The 26,140-nt window shown below is 41.0% G+C and overlaps 1 long non-coding RNA gene across 6 annotated transcripts in view; it reads left to right on the top strand.

The window, feature by feature from the left end:
• The first annotated feature begins 3,592 nt into the window (after positions 1-3,592).
• LOC131818973 (uncharacterized) overlaps positions 3,593-26,140 on the top strand; it is a 36,720-nt gene continuing 14,172 nt past the window's right edge. For 3 of the 6 annotated variants that reach the window (XR_009348993.1, XR_009348990.1, XR_009348988.1), the window contains exons 1-4: positions 3,599-3,710; positions 13,556-13,614; positions 15,101-15,224; positions 17,670-18,250. This is a non-coding gene — a long non-coding RNA (uncharacterized LOC131818973). Of the gene's footprint in view, positions 3,711-13,555; positions 13,615-15,100; positions 15,225-17,669; positions 18,251-26,140 lie in introns of all 6 variants that reach the window. The other 3 variants (XR_009348989.1, XR_009348991.1, XR_009348992.1) reach the window with 3 other exon arrangements.

Below are 26,140 nucleotides of genomic sequence, written 5' to 3'. Positions count from 1 at the left end.
GGTTGAGTAGTATTCCATGATGTGACTATGCCACAATTTTTTTTGTTTTTTATTTGTGTTTTTTTTTTAAAGATTTTATTTATTTATTTGACAGAGATCACAAGTAGACGGAGAGGCAGGCAGAGAGAGAGAGAGAGAGGGGAAGCAGGCTCCCTGCCGAGCAGAGGACCCAGGACCCTGAGATCATAACCTGAGCCGAAGGCAGCGGCTTAACCCACTGAGCCACCCAGGTGCCCTTATTTGTGTTTTTTTTTTAATGTGCCACAATTTTAAAAACTATTTCTCCATTCAAGGATATACGAATTATTTCCAAGTTTTGGCTATAACGAATAAAGCTAATATGAACATTCATGTACAGACTTTATGTAAACACAGTTTTCAGTTCTCTGGGATAAATGCAAAGTAGTTCCATTGCTAAGTCATATGGTAAGTGCATTTTGAGATTTATAAGAAACTGCTGAACTATTTTCAAGAGTGGATGTGTTGTATTATTATATTATATATACTGCAATACATAGGTGATCTAGTTCTCCACATCCTCACTCCCCTCTGCTGTTGTCACAATATTTTAGCCATCCTGCCCCTGAAGTAAAGTAACCTTGCAATAACAAATCTTATTATTATTATTATTTTTTTTTGCCTAGTACAGTTTTCTTGTTCCTGCTCTCTTCTGACTATAAAATCTCTTGCTTTGTATGGCTCTTTGGAACTCCTTTTTACCTACTAGATTGAGTGCTACCCAATTAAGGAATGTGGAATAAAGCCAGGGAGATCTTTAAGTTTTGCCCAATTGAATTTTAATATAGCAGAGGTCTCTAGATGCCTGGCATCTCACCCTGGGATGATTTAGCACAGATAAGGCAGATAAGGAGATGGTTGGGATATATAGATCCTGGTTTGGTTGGTTTATATGTAAAAGACATGCTTCTTGCTAAGTAAGCCCTTTGCTAGCTCTAAGAATTGATCGGCCTGGGAGGGAATCTCTCTCCAGGACTGTAAGGCTCCCAAATGCCCAAACATCAGGAATACAGAAAATAAGAAAACATACTTAATGCAACTGGGCTTGTGGTAAATAGATGCCAAAGAGACACAGACAGAATCTAAGAAAACACAGAACTCATATATACAATAGAATCATACTCATCAATAAAAAGGAGTTAGCTATCGATAGGTGCAATATCTTGGCTGGAACTTAAGGGCATCGTGCTTGATGAAAAAAAAGCCAATATCAAAAGGCACACCTTGTGTGGTTCTATTCGACATCTTCAAAATGACCAAACTAGAGTGACAGGGAGCAGGTGAGTAGCTGCCAGGGGACAGGGACATGGATGGGTTGAATAGGTGTGGCTATTAAGGGGTAGCAGATGGGGCTCATCTGAGGTTATGGAACTGACTGTGGTGGTGGTTCCCGGAATCTATACATGAGGTCAGCATGCCCCACACAGCACACACAGACACATGTGAGCATATGTACAAACTGATGAAAATGGAGTATGGTGTGTAGCCTGGTTAACAGTATTATACAGAATCAGTTTCCTAGTTTTGATATTGTATCACAGTATATGTCACTGGGGGGAAGCAGGGAGAAAGGTTCAGGACTGAACATACTACTTTTGCAACTTCCTGTGAGTTTATAATCATAAGAGATTAAAACTTAATCATAATTTAAAAAGTAAAAAATATAAGTAAAGATGTAAGAGTCAATACCAATCCCAGACCAACCTAAGAGTCTTATTTTTGTTCTATGTTTCATTTTCTTGTACAAATACCTTTTTCTCCCAATTTTCAGACTTGCAGAGCCGCTCTGGCCTCAGCCTTTCCATCCCCACAAAGGCGTCTTGGGTGTGGGGGCTGGGGCTCCTGCTCCCAGGCATAGCCATCACCGGGGAGCTGAAGACTGTCAAGACTGTTGCCATGTGCACAGCCTCCCCTCTGGATGGCCTTGTCAGGGTGTCCTTGCAGGCCCCACGGTTTCGCGGTGGACGCAGGGACTTACACAGCTTGTGGGCAACCCGTGCGCATGCGCAGTGCTCTGACTGGGCTGGGTGGGCGTTACCTGTGTGACGTCTACTTGGACAAAGAGAGTAAACAGAAAATAGCTTCATTTTTGTCTCTCATTGTCACTTTAAATATGCTCAGTGGAGCTAGATCTTCCCTGATCCCGCAGTAAAATTTATTTAAAGATCATGATTTTTTTTTTAATCACTTCTACCTACTACAAATGGTTTCAACTCAGTAATAAAAATGTCCAGTCTTTATGGCTGAGTGAAAATTAAGACTCCTTCTTCTGCTTCAATCTGTTTGCAGTTTATGGTAAATTGCTTTTTCCAAAAATGAGTGCAACTATATTTTTGGTCCCACTTGGTCTTCCAGACACTTGCCACTTTTCCCATCAGGAAGTGGAGACAGTTTCCCCTTTCCACTGAAGCTGGGTGGGCCTTATAAATTGCGAGTACAGTGGAAATGATGCTATGTGTTTCTGAGGCTAGGTGTGAAAAGTGATATAGCTTCCAACTGGATCTTTCTTGGGACTTTTTCCTAGAACCTTGAGCTGCAGTATAAGATGTCTAAGGCTACCATGTTCTTAAGAAGCCCAAATTAGCCCACACAGAAAGACACATGGAGAACCCTAAGATTACATTAAATAAGAGAGATGTCCCACCAGCTCCCAGTGGCTTTTGGAACTCTGCACAATTTTTCAGGTTCAGCTATCATGAAAAATTTGAGCCCGAACTGTCCAGCCAGATTGTTCCAGGATTCCTGACCCAGGGTAATCATGAAAGATAATCAATTATTGCTGTCGTTTGAAACCATTAAACTGGACAGACTGGATATTCAAACAGACAATGATAGATCATATATGACAACAGAATTCTGATCTACAAACTTTGTAGCAACCAACTAGTTTCCAATCAGGAAACCAAACTACAACCTTGGCAGTGATCACCCTACAACATTTAGGCTTTGGACAATGACTGCTAGCTCCTCCCCGCCCCCACCCCTCGCCTCTGTTCTGTGTTCAGGACCAACCAGAAAAAAACCAAATTCGATCCCCAAACCAGCCATATAATATGCAATGCTTCTTTATGCCAATAACCTCCAGTGTATTTCTGAAGCCTTCCTTTTTTCTCTCTAAAGTTTTCCTGCTCCCCTGCCTGCCTTTGAGCTCTGCCAAACGCAAGTGATGGTGGCTGTAATACCAGTAATTTGAAACAACCTAAGGATAACAGGACAATTACATAAGTGGCCTGTAGAATTTACAAAATACTGCTGAAGTACACTTCGTGTTCAATATATATTTGATTGAAAAAGCAGGTTAAGATGATGAAAAATATTCACATAAAGCATATAAGCTTAAATACAGCTACGTCTGAATAGAGTGATTTCAGGCATTTTTTACACCTGATTGCAGAGGGCGGAGACACGTATCTGTTTTTGTGCGTTTGGCTCCAGCCTGCACCACCGGCACGTCTCCTGCTGAGACCGCGAGTTCACCTGCCCGGGTCTCTAGTCTCCGGGAGGGACTACGAGCGCGCCCCCCGGCCTCCGCGGGGGCTTCTGGGAGTTGTGGTCCAGCCGGTAGGCCCCGCGTCCAGCCGCGGGCCTTCTGGGTCTGCAGCGCGGGTCGGCTGGGTTGGTTCCGGAACGCGGCACCTGTAGGTCTCGTGGCGGCCTCGGTGCCCAAGACCTCCAGACGGACGCCCAGAGAGGTGAGTCCCCCCGTTTTACGGGTCGAGGGCGGCGGGAATAGCGGTGAGTCCCCGGGTCGTGTGAAGGGGAACCGGGGAAAACCGAACGTTCGGGGCTCGCGGTGTCTGGAGGGAGACATTAGGGGGCTTCTGGGTTCCACTGAGATGCGGCGGATGACTGTGTGTTCCCAAGTTGGTGAGCTGTAATGCATCCTTGGGTTCGGTGGGGCGGGAGGGGGGGCGGCAGAAACCGGGAGCCTTTGGTTAAATCTCTCCAGGCATTTTGGTTTTGGGGGAAGCTGGGTCATGGCAACCCCAGGCTGGTGGGGAGAGGACAGTGAGGTAGGGTACGGCGGCGTGGGGAGGGTCGGGGGTGGAGACTGTCTAGGTCTACCTGTTCTAGGGTGTTTGTGGAAGTGGCTGGATCTGTGCCTTCTGGGGTTTGAGAGATGAGGGAGGAGTTAGTAGTAAGTGGTTGCTCCTGGATGTGGTATGTGGTGGGGAACTTGAGTCTTCTGAGTGAGGCTGTGTTCTGGCATCCCTGGATTTGGAAATGCAGCTTGGACATTGAGGAAAGGCAGCAGAGTCTTGTTTCCCCGCTTTTGTTGTAGATGTTCCTATGAGACCACCTTCACCTCTGACTCAGAGGGCTTTTCCAAAAGTGAGTCAAGAGATGGTTATTAGAAGGATGGGCAGGCTGTTCTGGACACCAGGCTAAACCAGACCCTCCATGGATTGCCAGAGAACTCCCCCACTTTGCATCTAAGAAGTCCTAGAGCTCAAAGAGGTCAGTAGCTTCTTAGAACTCCCAGGTGCCATGGAGTTAAATGACCTTCCCCTGGAGCCTTGGCTCTGGAGATGGCAAAGTCAGGAGTGTCTCATCTGGTAATCACCTGCACAGGTATCTGCAAAAGAGAATTCTCCATACTCTTGGCCAGAAAGGCTATAGGGATGTTGTTTTCACTTTGTTGTCTCAGTGGAAGCTATAGGCCCAGATGTTAAAGGCGGAGTGCCCCAGTTGTGAATTTGGTATCCCAGGTGACCCCTGAGTCACAGCCTGGCTGTATCTCCCCAAAGCCCCTCTGAGTGCAGAGATTGCAGGATACCTGTGTTCTATATTCTTCATGGTCTTGCAGGTGATGTTGGTTCTTGACGCTTTTTTTTTTAAGTTTTTATTTTAATTCCACATAACATACTGTGTTTTATTAATTTCACGTGTACAATATAGTGACCCAACATCTCCATACATCATCCTGCACTCATTAGGACAAATGCAGTCATTAATGCGCATCATCGATTTAACCCATCCCCTAACCTTCTTCCCTCTGGTAACCATCAGTTTCTACTCTATAATTGAGTTGGTTTCTTGATTTCTCGCTCTCTTTTTGTTTTCCCTTTGCTTGTTTGTTTTGTTTCTTATGTCTACATATGAGTGAAAGCATATGGTATTTCTTTTTCTCTGACTGATTTTATTTTATTTTACTTAGCATTATACTCAGTAGTTCTATCTATGTCATTGCTAGTGGCAAGATTTCATTCTTTTTTATGGCTGAATAATATTCCATTGTGTGTGTGTGATACTGCCTCTTCTTTATCCATTCCTCAAATGATGGACACTTGGGCTGCTCATATCTAGCCTATTGTAAATAGTGCTGCTATAAACATCAGAGAGCATGTATCTGTTTGAATTAGTATTCTTGTGTTCTTTGCATAAATATCCAGTAGTGCGAATGCTGGATCATAAGGTAGTTCTATTTTTATCTTTCTGAAAAACCTCCCTGCTGTTTTCCATAGTGGCGACATCAGGTTGCATTCCTACCAACAGAGCAAGAGGGTTCTTTTTTCTCCATATTCTCACCACACCTTTTGTTGTGTTGTTTTAGCCATTCTGACAGGTGTGAGGTGTTCTTTCATTGTACTGTTCATTTGTATTTCCCTGATGATGAGTGATATTGAGCATCTTTTTATGTGTCTGTTGGCCATCTGTATGTTTTCTTTGGAGAAATAGCTGTTTATGTCTTCTGCCCATTTGTTAATTGGATTATTTGTGTTTGGGGTGTTGAGTTTTATTTAGTTCTTTATAGATTTCTCGGATACTAGCCCTTTATTGGATTTGTTATTTACAAATGTCTTCTCCCATTCTGTAGGTGCCTTTTGGTTTTCTTTGTTTCCTGTGCTGTGTAGAAGCTTCTCATTTTGATATAGTCCCAACAGTTTAATTTTACTTTTGTTTCCCTTGCCTAAGAAGAAAGAAATTGCTATGGCCAATGACAAAGAAGTTACTTCCTGTGCTCTTTTCTAGGATTTTTATGGTTTCAGGTCTCCATTTAGGTCTTTAATCCATTTTGAATTTATTTTTGTGTACGGTGTAAAAAAGTGGTCCAGTGTCATTCTTTTGCATGTTGCTGTCAGTTTTCCCAACACCATTTGTTGAAGAGACCATCCTTTTCCCATTGCATAGTCTTTCCTGCTTCATCAAAGATTAATTGACCATATAATTGTGGGTTTATTTCTGGATTTTCTATTGATGCTTTTATTTTCCTTTTAGGTGAGGTTGGATCTGCACAGGCTGGCTATGAGGATTTATGGCATGTGACTCAATTTCCATTTCTCCCAGCTCCCTATTCTGCCTTCTTTGGACTCTGCTGGCCCAAAGTGATCTGTAAAAAGAGGAGAAAATGGCCCTCAAGTTCCTGGCAGCAAGACACCCAGCAAGTGGGATGTAACCTCTTTTGTGCAGTAGTCCCCGTCCCCAGTCATGTGACATGTGTTTGTTCACTTCCTTGCAAAGCCCATCAGGACTCTAAGACAAACATGAAACACAGCACAACTTTAAGATACTCCAGAGGAAAGCCCACTCTCCCTCCTCCGTGCACTCACCCTACCCCATGACCACATCAGAACTGTGGCACACCTTAACCTTCCATTAGTTTAGGCCACAATTTAGGTCACAAATGGTCCAGTATCTTTTCCACAAGCCCCAGTGTCTACTTTGGACACTGAGAAGTGCTGTCCTTCCTTGAGGGCTTTGTAGGCCTTGTTAAGGTTTTGGGTTTTTACTGCAATGGATTTTAAAATTTAAATGGCACCAAATTTACAGAAGAACTGCAATAATAGTACAAAGAACACCAGTATTGCCTTTACTCATATTCATCAATTGCCAGGGTTTTTTTGGCCACAGTTACTTTATCATTGCATCTCTATGTATTTATCATTTTCTGAATCATTTGAGGGAAGTTGTAGACATCATGTCTTTCACCTATAATTACTTTGGCACACATCTTCTATATGCAAGAACATCCCCTTAAATGACCATAGATTTAGAAAATTTAACACTGATTCAGTACTATTGTCTGATCTCCAACCCATAATTAAAATTTGCCAGTTGTCTTAATTACTTTCTTTACGGCTTTTTTCCCCTGTTACCTCTCTTTAGTCTTCTTTATTTTTTATTTTTATTATTTTTTTTAAGATCTTTTCTTTTTTTTTTTATTTGACAGACAGAGATCACAAGTAGGCAGAGAGAGAGAGGGAAGCAGGCTCCCTGCTGAGCAGAGAGCCCGATGCGGGACTCGATCCCAGGACCCTGAGACCATGACCTGAGCCGAAGGCAGTGGCTTCACCCACTGAGCCACCCAAGCACCCTCTTTAGTCTTCTTTAATCTGGAACATTTTCTTTAATGTTTCTCTGCCTTTTTTTTTTTAACTCTCTAATTTCATTTTATTTTTTCAGTGTTCCAACATTCATTTTTTATGCACCACACCCAGTGTTCCACGCAATACATGCCCTCAATACCCACGACCAGGCTCACCCATCTCCCTCCCTTCCAAAATCCTGTTTGTTTCTCAGAGTCCACAGTCTCCCATGGTTCATCTCCCCTTCCTATTTCCCCCATTCACTCTTCCTTTCCTTCTCCTAATGTCCTCCATGTTACTCCTTATGCTTCGCAAGAAAGTGAAACCATATGATAACTGACTTTCTCTGCTTGACTTATCTCACGCAGCATAATCTCCAGTCTCGCCCATGTTGATACAAAAGTTGGGTATTCATCCTTTTTGGTGGGAGGCATAATATTCCATTGTATATATGGACCACATCTTCTTTATCCATTCGTCTGTTAAAGGGCATCTTGGCTCTTTCCACAGTTTGGCGACTGTGGCCATTACTGCTGTGAACATTGGTTCTTGATCTTGGTTTATGATGGGTGCGGGCTCAGCTATTCTATAGAATGTTCCTCAATTAAGATTTATTTGATCGTTCTTCTTGATTAGATTTAGGTTTTACACTTTTTGCAGAAATGATGCAGAAGTGATGTGTCCTCAGTGTGTCATTATCAGATAACATATAATATTGATTTGTTTCATTACAAGTGATACTAACTTTGATGACTTAACTAAATTAATGTAGGGTTGGCAGCAGTCAGTTAAGTGTTTGACTTTTGATTTTGGCTCAGGTCATGGTCTCAGTGTCCTGGGATTGAGCCTGCATCGGGCTCCATGTTCCGTGCAGATTCTCCTTGGGAATCTCTTTCTCTCCCTCTCTCTCTGCCCCTCTTTCCACTTGCACTCTCTTTCTCTCAAAATAAAATAAAATAAAATCTTAAAAAAAACCAATGTAGGGCCTGCCAGGTTTCTCCACTGTGGAATATTTGGGGTTTGGAACAGAAGAGGCAGACCTCTTAAGCCAGCTGTCACTGTCATGTGGAAGGTATATGGAAGCCTATGAGGACAGTGAAAAGATTACCAGGGCTACCAGGGTTGACGGGAAGTGGTGGGTAGGAAGAGTGCAGAGGATTTTTAGGGCAGTGAAAATACTCTGTATGATACCATAATAGTGGGTACATATCATTATACATTTGTCCAGACCCAGAGAATATACAAAATCAGGAGTGAACATGATATAAATTGTGGACTTTGGCTCATTATGATGTGCCCATGGAGGTTACTCAGTTATGCTGCATGTACCTACAGGGGACATTGAGAATGAAAGAGGCCATGCATGTGTGGAGGCGGGGCTTATATGGAAAATCTTTGTAGTTTCCCCTCAATTTTGCTGTGAACCTTGAACTGCTTAAAATAAAGTCTTAAAAAACCTACATAACATCACATTTACCATCTTACCCGTCTTTAAATGAACAGTATGGTAGGGTTAACTATATGAACATTGTTGTGTAGCTAATCTCTAGAACTTTTTAATCTTTCAACACTGAAACTCTGTACCCATTGAACAGTAACTCGCAATTCCCCCCCACTCCCCACTCAGTCCTTCACTTCTTTAATCACGGTTTCCCTTAAGTCTGTGAGGATGGCTGTATTGGCCCTTTTGAAGTCTTTTTCTGATGAATCTGACACCTGGTCATTGTCACAGGCAGTTTCTATTTCCTGCTTTTGCAGGGTGTGGGTCATACTTTCCTGTGAACCTGCATGCCTCATCGTTTGTGATGAAACTGGACATTCTAGATAATATATTGTAGCAACTCTGGGTACTGGTGTTGTCCCTCAGCCCAGCTAAGCCTCATTATTTGCTTACTCATCTGCAACATGCTCAGACCTATGAGGTCATAGATTTACTTTGTTTCTCAACAAAAAACTACTTTCTAACTTACAAAATGACATATTAAGAGTTCTGGTAGGGGCATCTGGGTGGTTTAGTCAGTTAAGTGGCTCCTTCAGCTCAGGTCATGATCCCAGGGTCATGGGATCAAGTCCCACATTGGGCTCCCTGCTCAGCAGAGAGCCTGCTTCTCCCTCTCCCTCTGCCTGCTGCTCTGCCTACTTGTGCTCTCTATCTCTCTGTCAAATAAATAAATAAAATCTTTTGAAAATAAAATAGAGTTGTGGTAAATTTTTCCTCATGCTGAGGAGTCTAGTTCTTTAATTTAAATTCCAGCTTCTACTGAGAGAGCTGGTTGGCTGGCTCTCTTGCAAGGCTGCTTTTGTGTGCATAGAAAGAACTAGGGGTGCCTGGGTGGCTCAGTTGGTTAAGCGGATGCCTTCAGCTCAAATCATGATCTCAGAGTCCTGGGATCGAGTCCCACATTGGACTCCCTGCTTGGCGAGGAGTCTGCTTTTTCCTCTGCCTGCCATTCCCCTGCTTGTGCTCTTTCTCTCTGTCAAATAAATAAGCAAAATCTTTAAAAAAAAAAAAAAAGAAAAAGAAAAATTCTTGGAAAGGAAAAGCTACTTGAACAAAAAGGAGTTTAGGAAAGTGGTACTTCAGGCAGCAAATTTACAATAGTGAAATCTTTATAATAACCATAACTGATTAGGAAATTAATAAATGAAGGAGAAAAGATTCTATTCACAAAAGCAGAAAAAATATCAAACTCATTTCCTTGAACCTAAGGGGGAAAAAACATGCAAGATCTTTAAGAAGAATGCAATAAACTCCCTGAAGGACAAGAAATTTACCCATTTGTTTTTTAGATTTTAAGAGGTGATTTAAAGTTACAGCTGTATTTAGAACAATGATAAGTTTTTTTAAAAAAGAATATTATGGAAAAATAAATGTTCCAGAAGTCACTGGAAAATGTATATATAAAACACACACACACATACAAACTTTAATTAGTGTCAAGAATATCTCATCTGTAATATATGTAAACATTTAATAAACTCTTGGATTCATCACTCTTTGTGTGTTTTGGATTTTAGATCTGGATTTCTTTTTTTTTAGTGGGCCAGAAGTACAAAGGAACAGTAGAAAAATTATGATAGCCTTTGATATAGTAATAGTAATACAATCTAGTATGTAAATCAAGAAATGGTAGGCTGTCAGGGATCTTTGGCCCTTTAAGAGTATTTACTTTTTAAAAGGCTTTGTAACCTTTATTATAAATGTTAATGAGGGTAAGGTAATTAAGGAAATTTTGGAAAACTACAAAAGACAGAAATAAAGAAGTTGGGGTGCCTGGATAGCTCAGTCCATTGAATGTCTGTCTTCGGCTCAAGTCACCACCCGAGGGTCCTGGGATCCAGCCCTACATCAGACTTCCTGCTCAGCGGGGAGTCTCTCCCTCTGCTATTCCCCCTGCTTGTGCTCTCTGGCTTCCTCTCTGTGTGTCAAATAAATAAAATCTTAAAAAATAAAGAACTCCCAATTCCAACAGTTTTTAATAAAAGAATAAGATATAGAAACTGAAAGACCTCCCATTTCTCCCCAAAGGTAACCATTATAAACAACTTGATATCTCTTTCCAGACCTTTTGCATTTACTTGTAACCAACATGTGTGTATGTATCTGTTTTTTTTTTTAATCTGCAGTCTGCATTTTTTTTCTCCGAACATTGTAACACGAACCTCTTTCTAATGTAATCTATAACATTATCTTCTCTTTAAAGAATTTTTAAGACTCTCTGTTATTGTGTAACTTTGCTAACTAGAGTTTTTTAGAATCACTGTAATTTTATAAATTTGTACAAAGACTTTAAGTGAATGTGCATTGCATACAACAAATTATACAAATAATAAGGTAAAGTGTGGAATTTTTATATAATTGCACATTGAAGAAACCACCACCCAAATAAATATAGAATATTTCTGCCACCTTACAAAGTTCCCTTTGTGCCCCGCCCCAGTAAGTTTTTCCATAGGGAACCACTATCTCTGATTAGCTTTGCCTGTTCTAGAAGTTTGTACTCACTTCTTCACTTAGCATAACATCCGTGAGACTTGTCCAACTGAATGTTAACATTCAGTTATTTCATTTCTTAGTGTGTAGTCTGTATTTGTTTAAAAACATTTTGCTTATTAAACATAGTGCCTGTTAAAAGTAATAGATATTGCTGAGTAGAAAAGTTAAACATTTGTAAACATACAGTTTATAAACAGTTGTAAACATACAACTGAGTAGAAAGTTAAACATGAAATTAATTAGCCAATGTCTAGTTTCCCATCCAATGAATTGATGATCATTTACTTCTATGTATAAAAGTCATACTTTAACCAACTGAGTCACCCAGGCGTCCCTATGTATAAAAGTCATACTTTAAAAAAAAAACTTACAAAAATGCATCTTTACAGACTGGCTACTTTCTTTGTGAAGTTCTATTAAATTTACCTTTGTCAGTATATACAGAGGTGCCTCATTCTTTAGCAGATGCACAGTATTGTATGGTCAGGTGTGAATGTACTTTCTGATGGTTGAAAGCTCTTCATGGCACCTGGGTGGCTCATTGGGTTGGGCCTCTGCCTTTGGCTCACATCATGATCTCAGAGTCCTGGCATGGAGCCCCGAGTCAGGCTCTCTGGTCAGTGGGGAGTCTGCTCCCTCCTCTCTCTCTGCCTACTTGTGATCTCTCTCTCTGTCAAATAAATAAATAATTTTTTAAAAAGATTTTTAATTTATTCATTAGACAGAGATCACAAGGAAGCAGAGACTCAGGCAGAGAGGGAAGGGGAAGCAGGCTCCCCGCTGAGCAGAGAGCCCGATGTGGGGTTTGATCCCATGACCCTGGGCTGAATGATCATGACCTGAGCTGAAGACAGAGGCTTTAACCCACTGACCCACCCAGGTGCCCCAATAAATAAAATCTTTTAAAAAAAAAAAAAAGAAAAGTCTTCACTGTTACAAATGTCTGCTACAGTAATTATCTCTGCACTCATATCTTCATGCTTTTGTGCAGGTCTTACACATAGAGTTGGAATTGTGGGGCCGAAGGTGTCTTGTACATTTAAAACTTTTTTGTAGTAAATGGAACTTTTTGTATTGAGGATTAGTTCACACATGATAAGCTTCACATATTTAAAGTGTTAATTTGATATATTTTGAGGTGTTTTTATACACTTGTGAAAAATATCATCTCAATCAAGATAAGGTTTCTATCACCCCTAAAAGTTTCCTCATTCACTTTTGAAATCCCTACTTTCTGACCCTCAGGTTGGTGTATGGAAAATTTCTGTCCCTCCACAATTTTGCCGTGAACGTAGAGCTGCTCAATTTGATGGATAAAATGAAATTGTTCCCCCCAAGAAGACTGTACCTGTGTATGTTCCAACAGCATATGAGATCATTTTCTCATAGGCCCTAGTGATACAATTTTTGGATTTTAGAACATTTACTCATCTAATAGTAAAAAAGAGAAATTCAAGAATTCCCAGATTTACCTTTGGAGAATTGCCAATTTATAATCCCAAGGTGAGAGGTTCAGGACACCTTCACAGAGGAGGCCGTATTTGCTGCCCTGTGACTTGATCAGTCTGTGAAGCTGTAGTCTTGGAGAGGTTAGAACTGGTACCCCTGGTAAATGGGGCCATGCTTTGTACACAGTAGGTGCTTAATAAATGTTTACTACTTTAAATGTGCTTTAGATAACTGTGCTCTTGCTTAGATAGAGAGTTCAAACATGAAGTCTTGGCTGCTGGGACATCTCTCCTGCCTATAGGAACAAAGGAGCTCCCCCACCCCACCCCAGGAATTCCATCTTGGGTGGTGATGATGACACTTCTGGAAACTTCTTCCAGATATTCCAGGTGGACTTTGGAGAGGCTAAAGAGAGATCCCCCAATAGAGACACTGGGGCTGAAGGGATTTCCCTCATAACAGAGAAGGCAAGATGTAGGAACAGGTAGATGCTGGAGTGATCTCAAATCTGAGGAGAAAGGTGAGAGATAAAGCACACATCAGGCACACATAGTAGGTATTTGGTGCATTTTTGGAAGAAGAAAGAATCTGATTTGGGGGGGGGCATCTGTAAAAATAGAAAAAGAGGAAAAGACATGCCAAGGGAGGGCATGTCAGGTAAAGATAAACAAGGACAAGTGTCACCAGCTGAATGTAACGTGCTCCCTTCCACCATCTTGATAACTAAGATGCTGGTCTGCTTCGGGCAGCCAGGTTCATTTCACACTCCTTTCTTCTTCTCCAGTACTGCCTTCTGAGGGCTCTGCCTTTCCTCCAGAAGAGGAGGAAATGCCCATATTACAGGTGAGTTGGAGTCTGCCTTCTCACCCTGGTGAAATATCACCTACACACCTCATTTTTAGGCTTGGGAAAGGAGGGCAATATAACACATATAGTGTGCTGGCCCTGGGCCAGACATGTATCACTGTACTTCTTGTTTCATTCTTGAATAATTGTCTGAGCATCACTTGTAGGGTATAAAATGGTATATTATACTTTGGAAAGCAGTTTCAGAGTTTCTTATACAATTAAACATACAATTACCATTGAACCATACATTCCACTGTAGGTTTGTTTTATCCAGAAGAAATGAGGTCCACACAAAAATCTGTACGTGAGTGTTTTTTGGCAAAAGATTTATTTATTTATTTATTTATTTATTTATTTGACAGCGAGGTAGAGGGCACAAGTAGGCAGAACGGCAGACAGAGGGAAAGGGAGAAGCAGGCTCTCCACTGAGCAGGGAGCTAGATGCAGGGCTTGATCCCAGGACACTGGGATTGTGACCTGATCTGAAGGCAGACACTTAACTGACTGAGCCACCCTGGTGCCCCAGTGTGACTGTTCACAGAAGCTTTATTCATAATAGCGCCAAACTAAACCCAAATGTCCATCAGCTGCTAAATGAATAAACAAAATATGTTAATCCATATAATTAAGACCGACTTAGTAATAAAAAAGGACAAACTACTAATGCATATAATGACATGAATGAATCTCAAAGACATTATGCTGAGAAGGATAAGCCAAACACAAAAGGGTACCATGGTATGTGATACCATTTACATGAACTTCTAGAACAGGTTAAAAATCTATAGAGACAGCAGACCACTGGTTGTAAGAGCAAGAAGCAGGGGCAGGAATGAACTGGGAGCAGCATAAGGGGGCTTTCTAGAGTGATAGAAATGGTTTATATCATGGTTCAATTACCCAGGGCTATTCTTTTGTCAAGAGTCATCAACTCGTATGCTGAAGATTCACATAATTCATTTTGTGTAAATTTGTACCTAAACTAGAAAAAAAATTGTAAACAGAAACAATAAAAGAACAACTCCCCTCTCAAAAAAAAAAAAAAATAGGGGCACCTGGGTGGCTCAGTCATTAAGCGTCTGCCTTCGGCTCAGGTCATGATCCCAGGGTCCTGGGATTGAGCCCTGTATCAGGCTCCCTGCTCAGCGGGAGTCTGAGTGAATCTCAAGCTTATTCTCCCAATTCGTACAATGTGGTGTGGACAGCACCTCTGGAATTGTGTAGCTTTTCATGTACTCTGACTGAAGTTTGAGTCTTCCCATCAAAGAAATTTTAAGGGCTGGAGAGCTTTAAATGTATCTCATATATTTTTTCCATCTTCTACATAATATAATGCAAGCAGGTGCATGGATGTTTGCCCAAATCATGACCCTAGAAACTGCCAGGACTTCTTATAGTTGTAAGGATTCACGGGTACATGTCAGCTGCATTCCTCCATAGGAATGGGTATCAGTGTGGATGACTATGTCTGTCGTTTTAGCAGGTGACATTCAAGGATGTGGCTGTGGACTTTACCCAAGAGTAGTGGGAGCATCTGGACCCTTTCCAGAGACACCTGTACAGAGAAGTGATGTTGGAAAACTACGGGAATCTCATCTCCTTGGGTGAGAACAGCATCTTCCCAAATCCATCTGCTCTCTCAGCACTTCAACCCAAGGGATTAAATCCTAAGGGGACTAGCATTTAGGGTCATATTCCAGATCCCTTATGGCAGAGCATATCAGATTTGAGAGTGCAGAAAAATACCTGATTGTTAGAAATGCCAGTTCCTGTCTAGATTAAAGACAACTAAATGCAATGCTAAAAAATGTCCAGGAATAGAGTGCCCAAAGGGACATAATTGAGATGATTGGCATTGTTTGCAAATTAGCTAGATTAAGTAATAATATTGTGTGAATGTTAAGTCTGATTTTGATGACCTTGCTGTTTTTACGGGAGAGAATGTCCTCGTTCTTAGGAAATACCTACTGAAGAATTGGGTCATAGCGAGCCATGGGGTCTGTAACTTTCCCTCACATGGTTTGGAAAAGAATTGTGTGTGCGGAGGGAGAGAGAATAATAAAGTAAATGGGCCGAATATTAACAACTGGTGAATATGAGTCAAGGTTCTTGGTGTTACTCTTGCTGGTGAATATGAGTCAAGGTTCTTGGTGTTACTCTTGCTGGTGAATATGAGTCAAGGTTCTTGGTGTTACTCTTGCTACGTTTCTATAAAATACGAGGTTATCCAAAAAACCTACAACCATGGGTTCTATCACCAACATTGCATGGATCTGGGATGGGGTCTGCATTTTTGACAAGTTTCTTCAAACCATACTTGGGGCTCCACTTCCTGACCTCATCACTGCCTGTTCACTACACTGAGCAATATTACTGTTTTATATTGCAAATGGGTCTCTCTTTTTTTTTAATTTTTTAAAAAGATTTTATTTATTCATTTGACAGAGAGAGAGATCACAAGTAGGCAGAGAGGGAGGCAGAGAGAGAGGAGGAAGCAGACCTCCCACCGAGCAGAGAGCCCGATGCAGGGCTCGACCACAGGACCCTGAGATCATGACCTGAGCCGAAGGCAGAGGCTCTAACCCACTGAGCCACCCAGGTGCCCCACAAATGGGTCTCTTTACTGAAGTTCCCCAAAATTCCTGGAACTTCTCGTTTGAGAAATAAATACACGTTTTTATGAGTGTATAAGTAAATACAAAACGTGATATCGGTGTACAATAGATTTACTCACCTTTCTCAGTCAGAGGATCTTCACAGATACCAAAGCCTAGATCTGACTTGTGTTAGGGCCTTCAGTCACACTGCAGGGCCCTAATCCACAAGTCTTTCCCCTCAAGCAGGGCATATACAGTACAAACCAGAGATGATTTTCCATTTTGAACCAAGAAGATGAAGTATGGGTGGAGGAAGAAATGCCAAGAAGCTCCTATTCAGGTGAGAACCAGCCAGCCAGGAGTAAATGCCATCAGTAACCACAAATCCATGAAGAGATGGGTAGCAGTTTTAAAAATACATATTATTTGGGATGCCTGGGTGGCTTAGTTGGTTAAAGCCTCTGCCTTTGGCTCAAGTCATGAATCCAGAGGCCTGGGATCGAGCCCTGCATTGGGCTCTCTGCTCAGCAGAGAGCCTGCTTCCCCTTCTCTCTCTATGCCTGCCTCTCTGCCTACTTGTGATCTCTGTCTAATAAATAAATAAAATCTTTTAAAAAATACAAATTATTTGACTTTTTATGTTTTCAATTGAAAATATGTAAATATTTTTTGATTGGAGACAAGTACCTTTTTTTAAAAGATTATTTTTTATTTATTTGACAGATGGAGATCACAAGTAGGCAGAGAGGCAGGCAGGGAGAGGAGGGGAAGCAGCCTCCCTGCTGAGCAGAAAGCCAGATGCGGGGCTTGATCCCAGGACCCTAAGATCATGACCTGAGCCGTAAGGCAGAGGCTTAACCCTCTGAGGCACCCAGGTGCTCCGAGACAAATACCTTTCTTATAAGAGCATTAAATGCTCAGGCTCCTTACATGCTTATGAATCAGCCTTACCATCTTATTTGTTCCTCATTAAAATTTTTGACAGGTGTTCACTCCATATTTGATGTGTGTGTGTGTGTGTGTGTGTGTGTGTTAAGCTCTACACCCAACACATGGCTTGAATTCATGACCCTGAGATCAAGAGTCGTATATTCTCCCAACTGAGCTAACTAGGTGCCCCTGTTCATTTCATACTTGTAAAAGTTATATTTTTAACTTTTTGATAATTATGCTTTAAAAGCGCTAACACATTTGTAGTTCATGGAATTTAATCCAGTGTTTTAGTAACACTTAATTTCCTCACTAAGGAGAGGGCCTTCTATATGTTCCTTTTACCACTGAAACAAAAATGAAAAACCCAAGGTCAAGAGGACAAAAACCAACAGCCCAACATTTCTCTACTTTACAGAGCTTTTTGGTCTTCCCAGCACTGCCTGAGAGTGTGTCCAGGTGCACTGTGCATCCTTCGACAAAACCCCTGCTCACTTTTGTCATCTCATTTTTTGGTCCCAGGTGTCAAGGATGAGAATGATGGGATTCTCCCTTGGCAAGTATCTCCAAGAGAAAAACCCTACCGTGTGGGGCTTTCTCAGTGTGGCCAAGACTTCAGACAGCTCAGAAACCACCTACTTCACCAGCAAACCCATACAGGAGAGAAGCCCTTGCCATATAATGGGCGTGGAATAGCCTTCAGTGTAAGGACAGCCGACCTTAACCTTCCCAGGCTCCTATCCAGAGAAAAGCCCTACCAGTACACGGAGCGTTCCAGAGTCTTCAACTCATGATCCACTCTGAGAAGGCACAGGAAGGACCACGTGGGAAAGAAACCTCACACATGTGAGGAATGCGGGAAGGACTTCAGCTGCAACTCTAACCTGTCCATCCACCCACGAGTCCACATGGGTGAGAAGCCCGATATGTGTCAAGTGTGCAGGAAGGACTTAAGCTGTAGCTCCAACCTCTCGAACCACCAGCGTGTCCACATGGGCGAGAAGCCCTTCAGATGCCGTGACTGTGGCAAGGACTCCATCTGCGTGGCAGCCCCGCAGATCCACCAGAACGTCCGCCCAGGAAGGAAGCCCCATGCTTGCGAGGTATGTGACTGGGGCTTGACTTCACGCTCTGCACTGGCGTGACACTGGCAGGACCATGCAGGAGACAAAGCCTACGTGTGTGACACATGTGGCCAAGGTTTCAGCCAGAGGGTCAACCCAGCGCATCCATACTGGGGAGAGACCATTCTGGTGTGAGGCCTGTGGGAAGCAGTTTGGCCGGAGCAAGGACCTGGGCCTCCACCAGAGGGTCCACACCAGAGAGCGGCTTTATAGGTGTGGGGCTTGTGGGAGGGGCTTCAGGCACCGCTTATCCCTCAAGAGACACCAGGGGGTGCACACAGGGGAGAGGCCCTATCCCTGTGCCATGTGTGAGAAAGTGTTCAGTCAGAGCTGGGGGGAGTATCAGGCTGTGTCTGCTGAGATGCAGGGCCTGGGTCAGGCTTAACAGTATAGGGCACTTATTTCTGTTTGTGTGGGAAAGACATCATAAGTGTGCAGCTAAGTAGATTTTCATGAAGCCAACACACCCCTGTTGGAGCTCCTGGCTAGAGAAACAGAACATTTCCAGCTTTTCTTGGAGAACGTCTGCGTGCTCCCTTCGGCTTGCCACTCCACAAAGGAAATCACTCTCCTGACTTCTAAAATGTATATTAGTTTTGTAAGTTCTAGAATATCATGTAAGTGGAATTACACAGCATGTTGTCTTTTATGCAGGACCTCATTCACTCAGTGTTTGCAGGAATCACCCATGTCCTTGTATGTACACCAGAGATCACCCATTTAGCATTCCATACAACACAACTCAACACAACTGCCTTTTGTCCGTTTGCTTGCTGAGGGACATTTACATTTGGATTGTTTCCAGGTTTCAGCTGTTGCTGTGAACATCTGGGTACACACATATTTTGTGTCGACGTACTTTAATTCCTTTTGGGCATAAACCTAGGAGGAGAATTGATGGGTATTCTAAGACTTTTTAAAAAACTGAGTTTATTGAAGTCCTAAAACCCATGATGAAATTTTACTCTATGTCAATATACAGAAAATAATTATGCAATTTAACAATATTATACATTGGATTTTTACATGTACCTGGAAATTTTCAAACAAATATAGAAATAGAACAGTGTAAGCAAATTCCTGTCCCCATCATCTAGCTACTCGTGATGAATTGTCTCCTTTATTCTACCCTCCTCCCTTACATACACAATCCTGGAGTATTTTATTTTATTTAAGATTTTATTTATTTATTTGAGAGAGAGACAGTGAGAGAGAACATGAGCAAGGAGAAGGTCAGAGGGAGAAGACTCCCCATGGAGCTGGGAGCCCAATGTGGGACTCGATCCCGGGACTCCAGGATCATGACCTGAGGTCGTCCAACCAACTGAGCCACCCAGGCGCCCAATCCTGGAGTATTTTAAAGCAAATCCTAGACTATGATATTGTTTCATCGCTAAATACTCTAGTATATATCTTCAAAAAATAAATATTCATTTAAAACGTTTTTTCAAGGAATCACCCTTTGCTTTAAACTTTCTTTTTAAGATTTATTTATTTATTTGGCAGACAGAGATCACAAGTAGGCAGAGAGGCAGGCAGAGAGAAAGGGGGAAGCAGGCTCCCTGCTGAGCAGAGAGCCCGACGTGGGGCTTGACCTGAGAACCCTGAGATCATGACCTGAGCTGAAGGCAAGAGGCTTTCACCCACTGAACATCCAGGTGCCCCTAAACTTTATTTTTGTAATTGAGGTAAAGTTCAGGTAACATAAACTTTACTATTTAACCTTTCCAAGAGCACAGCTGAGTAGTTTTGAGTAAATTTACAAGGTTGTCTAACCACTACCACTATCTCCTTCCAGGGCCTTTTCACCAGGCCAAAAAGAAAGCCCCTTCCCATTAGGCAGTCACTCCCCATTCTTCCCTCCTGCCTACCTCTGGCAACCACTAACTTGCTTTCTGTCCCTGTGAACTTTTCTGGACATTCGACATAAATGGAATCATGCAGCATGTGGCCTTTTATGGCTGCTTTCACTTCCCATAATATTTCCACGGTTTATCCATGTTATAGCAGGTGTCACTGCTACATTTCTTCTTACAGCTGAACAATATTGTATTGTATGGATATAGCACAGATTTTATCTATTCTTCAGTTGATGGACATTTGAGTTGTTTCCAGTTCAGAGCTATTATGAAAAATGTTACCATGAACATTCATGTACAAGGTTTTCATTGAGTATATGCTTTTGATTCTCTTGGATGTATATGGAGGAGTGGAATTGGTGGATCATATGGTCATTCCATCTTTCACTTTTCGAGGAGCTGCCAAATTGTTTCCCATAGTGGTTATACCATCTTACTTTGCCACTAGCAATGTATGGGGGTTCCAGTTTTTCCACATTTTCAACAGCAGTTGTCATTCCCTGTCCTCCCCCTGCCTTAAAAAAAAAATCCTAGTCCCATTGGTAGCTGTGAAGTGGTATCTTGTGGTTTTGATTTACGTTTCTGTAACTACTAATGATGTTGAGTTTCTTCTCCTGTGTTTATTGGCCATTTGTATATTTTCTTTAGAGAAATGTCTCTTCAAGTCCTTTGTCCATTTTATTATTTTTTTTAAAGATTTTATTTATTTATTTGACAGATCACAAGTAGTCAGAGAGGCAGGCAGGGGAGGGCGGTGGGGGAAGCAGGCTCCCCGCTGAGCAGAGAACCTGATGTGGGGCTCGATCCCAGGACCCTGGGATCATGACCTGAGCCAAGGGCAGAGGCTTTAACCAACTGAGCCACCCAGCTGCCCCTCTTTGTCCATGTTAAAACTGGATTATCTTTTTGTTGTTGAATTGTAAAAATTATTTATATGTTGCTGTCATTTGCAAATATGGTCTCCCATTCTGTGTGTTTTATTTTCACTCTCTTGGTGATGTCCTTTGATGCACAAGTTTTTAATTTTTTAAAATTTTATTTTATTTACAAGTTTTTAATTTTGATGAAGTCTAATTTATTTGCTTTTTTCTTGATATTTGTGCTTTTGATGTTCTATTTTAAGAAATGGTTACATAATAGGGGCACCTGGGTGGCTCAGTGGGTTAAAGCCTCTGCATTCAGCTCAGGTCATGATCCCAGGGTCCTGGGATCGAGCCCCACATCAGGCTCTCTGCTCAGCAGGGAGTCTGCTTTCTCCTCTCTCTCTCTCTCTGCCTGCCTCTCTGCCTACTTGTGATTTCTGTCTGTCAATAAATAAATAAAATCTAAAAAAAAAAAAAAGAAATGGTTACATAATAGAAAGTCACAACATTTTATACTTATATTTACTTTTAAGAGTTTCATAGTTTTAGCTCTTACATTTAAGTCCTTGGCCCATTTTTAATTAGTTCTGTATATGGTGTAAGGTGGGGTTCCAAATTCATCCCTTCACAAGTTGATACCCAGTTGTCTCAGTACCATTTGTTGAAAATGTTATTCTTTTCCCACTGAAGTCTTGCATACTTTTTGAAAATCGATTGACCTTAGATGTATGGGTTTATCTCTAGCTTCCCAGTTCAGTTTCATTGATACGTGTTTAGCCTTTGTCAGTACCATACTGGTTTGATTCTGCAGTATTGTAGTAAGTTTTGAAAACAAGAAATGCGAGTCTTGTAATTTTCTTCTTCTTCTTCTTTTTTTTTTTTAAGATTTTATTTATTTGTCAGAGAGAGAGAGGGAGAAAGAGCAAGCACAGGCAGACAGAATGGCAGGCAGAGGCAGAGGGAGAAGCAGGCTCCCTGCCAAGCGAGGAGCCTGATGTGGAACTCGATCCCAGAATGCCAGGATCATGACCCGAGCCGAAGGCAGCTGCTTAACCAACCGAGCCACCCAGGTGTCCTTGCAATTTTCTTCTTTTTCAAGATAATTTTGGCCATTATGACTCATTTGTAATACCATATAAATTTTAGGATCAGCTTGTCTGTTTCTGGAAAAAAAAAAAAAAGCCATTGGGATTTTGATAGGGATTGCATTGGATCTGCAGTGGCTTTGGGAAATATTGCCATCTTAACAACATTAAGGCTTAGAATTCATGAACACAGGGTGTCTTTCAATTTATTTAAGTCTTCTTTAATTTCTTTCAACAGTGTTTTATATTTTGCAGTATACAAGAATATTATTCTTTTTAAAAAAATTTATTTATTTATTTGACAGAGATCACAAGTAGGCAGAGAGGCAGGCAGAGAGAGAGGGGGAAGCAGGCTCCCTGCTGAGCAGAGGCCCGATGTGGGGCTCGATCCCAGGACCCTGGGATCATGACCTGAGCCGAAGGCAGAGGGTTTAACCCACTGAGCCACCCAGGTGCCCCAAGAATCTTATTCTTGTTTTAAATTTCATTTTGGGATTGTTCATTACTAATATGTAGAAATACAACTGACTTTTGAACATTGATTTTGTATCCTGGAACTTTGCTGAGCTCATTTATAATTTCTAATAATTTTTAGTGGATTGTTTAGAGTTTACTATATACAAGATCATATTATCTGTGAATAGAAGTAGTTTTGCTTTTTTTCTTTCCAATTTGGATGACTTTTACTTCTTTTTCTTGCCCACTTGCCTTGGCTAGAACTTCCAGTATAATGTTTAAGAGAAGTGGCAAGAGGAGACATCCTTGTCTTTCTTGTTCCTTGTCTTAGAGGAAAAAGCTTTCGCTATTAATTTTCACAGATGCCCTTTTTTCTTTGTTCTATTAATATATTTCATTCATGGATTTTCCCATGTTGAACCAGCCTTACGTTCCTGGGATACATCCCACTTGGTCATGGTGCATAAGTTTTTTGCATGCAGCTTAATTCAATTTGCTAGTATTTTATTGAGGATTCTTGGCATTTCTATTCATAAAGAATGTTGGTCTGTAGTTTTCCATGATGTATTTATCTGGTTTTGATATTGGGGTAATACTGGCCTTATAGAATTAATTTGGAAGTATTCCCTTCTTTTTAATTTTTTTGGAAGAGTTTCAGAAATATTGGTGATAATTCTTTAAATGTTTTGGTAGAATTCACCAGTGAAGCCATATGATTCTTTTATTTGTTAGAGGTTTTCTTAGTCAATTTGGGGTGCTATAGTAAAATAACCATAGATGTGGCCTAAACAACAAACATTTATTTTTCATAGTTCTGAAGCTGGGGAGTCCAAGGTCAAAGTGCCACCAGATTCAGCATCTGTTGAGGGCCTTCTTTCTGATTTGCAGACAGTTGCCTCCTTGCTGTATCTTCATATGGAAGAGGGAGAGTCACATAGAGAGCACACTCTCTGGTTTCCTCTTACAAGGGTACTAGTCCTGTTGTTGGAACTCTGCCCTCATGACTTCATCTAAGCCTAGTTATCTCTCAAAGACTCCACCTTGAAATACCTTCATGTGGGGGATTAGGACTTGAACATATGAATTTTGAGAGAGACAAAAACATTCATTCCATAACAGAATGTACTGGCTTTCTGATTCAATTTCCTTATTTGCCATGAAAAGACTGTTACATACTCCTTTTGAATAGGTTATGGTAGTTTGTGTGTTTCTAGGAACTTGTCAGCTTCATCTGAGTCATCTGATTTGTTTATAAAATTGTTCATAATGTTCTCTTATAATTTTTTCATTTCTGCAAGTTTAATAGTAATGTCCCAACTTTCATTCCAGATACTAGTAACTTGAATCACCTATTTTTCTTAGTCTATCTAATGGTTTATCAGTTCTGTCAATCTTTTCAAGGAACCAATTTTTTATTTTATTGATTCTCTCTTGTTTTTCTATTTCTTGTTTTATGTATATCCTTTCTAATATTTATCATTTCTTTCCTTCTGCTTACTTTGTGTTTATTTGCTCTTCTTTTTCTAGTTTCTTAAGGTAGAAAGTCAAGTTATTGATTTGAGGTCTTTCTTGTTTTTAATGTAGCCATTTATAGCTGTGAATTTTCCTCTGAGTACTGCATTAGCAGAAGCCTTGAAGTTTTGATGTGTTTATGTTTTCATTCATCTCAAAGTATTGTCTGAATTCTGTTGTGATTTTTTTTTTCATTGATCCACTGGTTGTTTCAAACTGTGTTTAATTTTCATGTAGTTGTGAGTAGTCAGATTTCCTTCTCTACTGATCTCTAATTTCATTCCATCTGGTCAGGGAAGATACATTATATGGTTTCAGTGCTTATAAATTTACTGAGGAGTGTGTGTGTGTGTGTGTGTGTGTGTGTGTGTGTGTGTCTGTCTGTCTGTCTGTCTTAGCATGTGGTCTGTCCTAAAGAATGTTCCATGACACTTGAGAATAATGTTTATTCTGACGTTAGGTGAAGTGTTTTACATATGTCTGTTAGTTCTAGTTGGTTTACAGCCTTGTTCAAGTCCTATGTTTCCTTGTTGATCTGTGTGTGTCTTTTAATAAATATGGGGCTTGAGGTCTTCAACTATTATTGTTGAATTGTCTATTTCTTCATTCAATCCTATTGGGTTTTGCTTTGTATATTATATGGCTCTATTGTTAGCTGCATATATATTTTTGATTGTTGTGCCTTCTGAAGACTGACACTTTAATTAATATATAATTCATTGTCTCTTTAACCTTTTCTCATTTAAAGTCTACTTTTCTATGCTATTATAGCCATCTCAGATCTCTTTCAGTTACCAACTGCCTAAATGTAATTTTCCATTGTTTCACTTTGAAACTATATGTGTCTTTGGGTCTAAAGTGAGTCTCTTGGTGTGGGTGCCTGGGTGGCTCAGATGGTTAAGCATCTGTCTTTGGCTTAGATCATGATCTCTGGGTCCTAGAATTGAGCCCCGTATCAGGCTCCCTGATCAGCAGGGAGTCTGCTTCTCCCTCTCCCTCTACCTTTCCCCCAACTTGCCCTTGCTTGCTCTTTCTCTCTTTCAAGTGAATAAATAACATTTTTAAAAATAAATAAATAGGGATGCCTGGATGGCTTAGTAGACTAAAGCCTCTGCCTTTAGCCCAGGTCATGGTCTTACAGTCCTGGGATGGATCCCTGCATCAGGCTCTCTGCTCAGCAGGGAGCCTGCTTCCCCTCCTCTCACTCTGCCTGCTGCTCTGCCTACTTGTGATCTCTGTCTGTCAAATAAATAAATAAAATCTTTAAAAATAAATAAATAAAGTGAGTCTCTTTTAGACAGCATGTAGTTAGATCATTTAAAAAATCCATCCTGCCAATATCTGCCTTTTTGTTGGAAAGTTTAATCCACTTACAATTAAATACTGGAACGCCTGGGTGGCTCAGTCAGTTGAGTGACCAACTGTTGATCTTGGCTCAGTTCAAGATTTCAGTCCTGAGTTCAGCCCCGCTTTGGGCTCTGCACTGGGCATGGAGCCTACTTAAGAAATAAATAAGGGCACCTGGGTGACTCAATCAGTTAAGCTTTTGCCTTCAGCTCAGGTCATGATCCCAGGGTCCTGTGATGGAGCCAAACATTGGACTTCCTGCTCAGCGGGGAGCCTGCTTCTCCTTCTGCCTTTCCCCCATGCTCATGCTTGCTCTCTCATGCTCTCTGTCTCTCAAATAAATTAAAAATATTTCAAAAATTAATTAATTACTGGGGCACCTGGGTGCAGTGTGTTAAGCATCTGACTCTTGGTTTTGGCTCAGGTCATGCTCTCAGAGTCATGGGGTTAAGCCCTGGTTCAGGGTCTGTGCTCAGCATGGAGTCTACTTGAGATTTTCTCTCCTTCTCCCTCTGCCCCTCCAGCTTGTGCGTTCTCTCTCTCAAATAAATCTTTAAAAATAAATAAATAAAATAAATAAGTACTGATAAAGGATTTCTGCCATTATGCTATTTGTTTTTTATGTTATACATATTTTGTTCTCAAGTTTATTACTGCCTTTTACTTTGATTTTTTTTTTTGAGTGTACCATTCTGATTCCCTCTTTATTTCTTTCTCTATGTACTTTTAACTTATTTTCTTATTGGT

This window comes from Mustela lutreola, chromosome 16 (assembly GCF_030435805.1).
Source record: "Mustela lutreola isolate mMusLut2 chromosome 16, mMusLut2.pri, whole genome shotgun sequence".
Taxonomy (NCBI): domain Eukaryota; kingdom Metazoa; phylum Chordata; class Mammalia; order Carnivora; family Mustelidae; genus Mustela; species Mustela lutreola.
The sequence above is the reverse complement of the archived record's forward strand: the minus strand, read 5'-3'. Positions and strand labels throughout refer to the sequence as shown.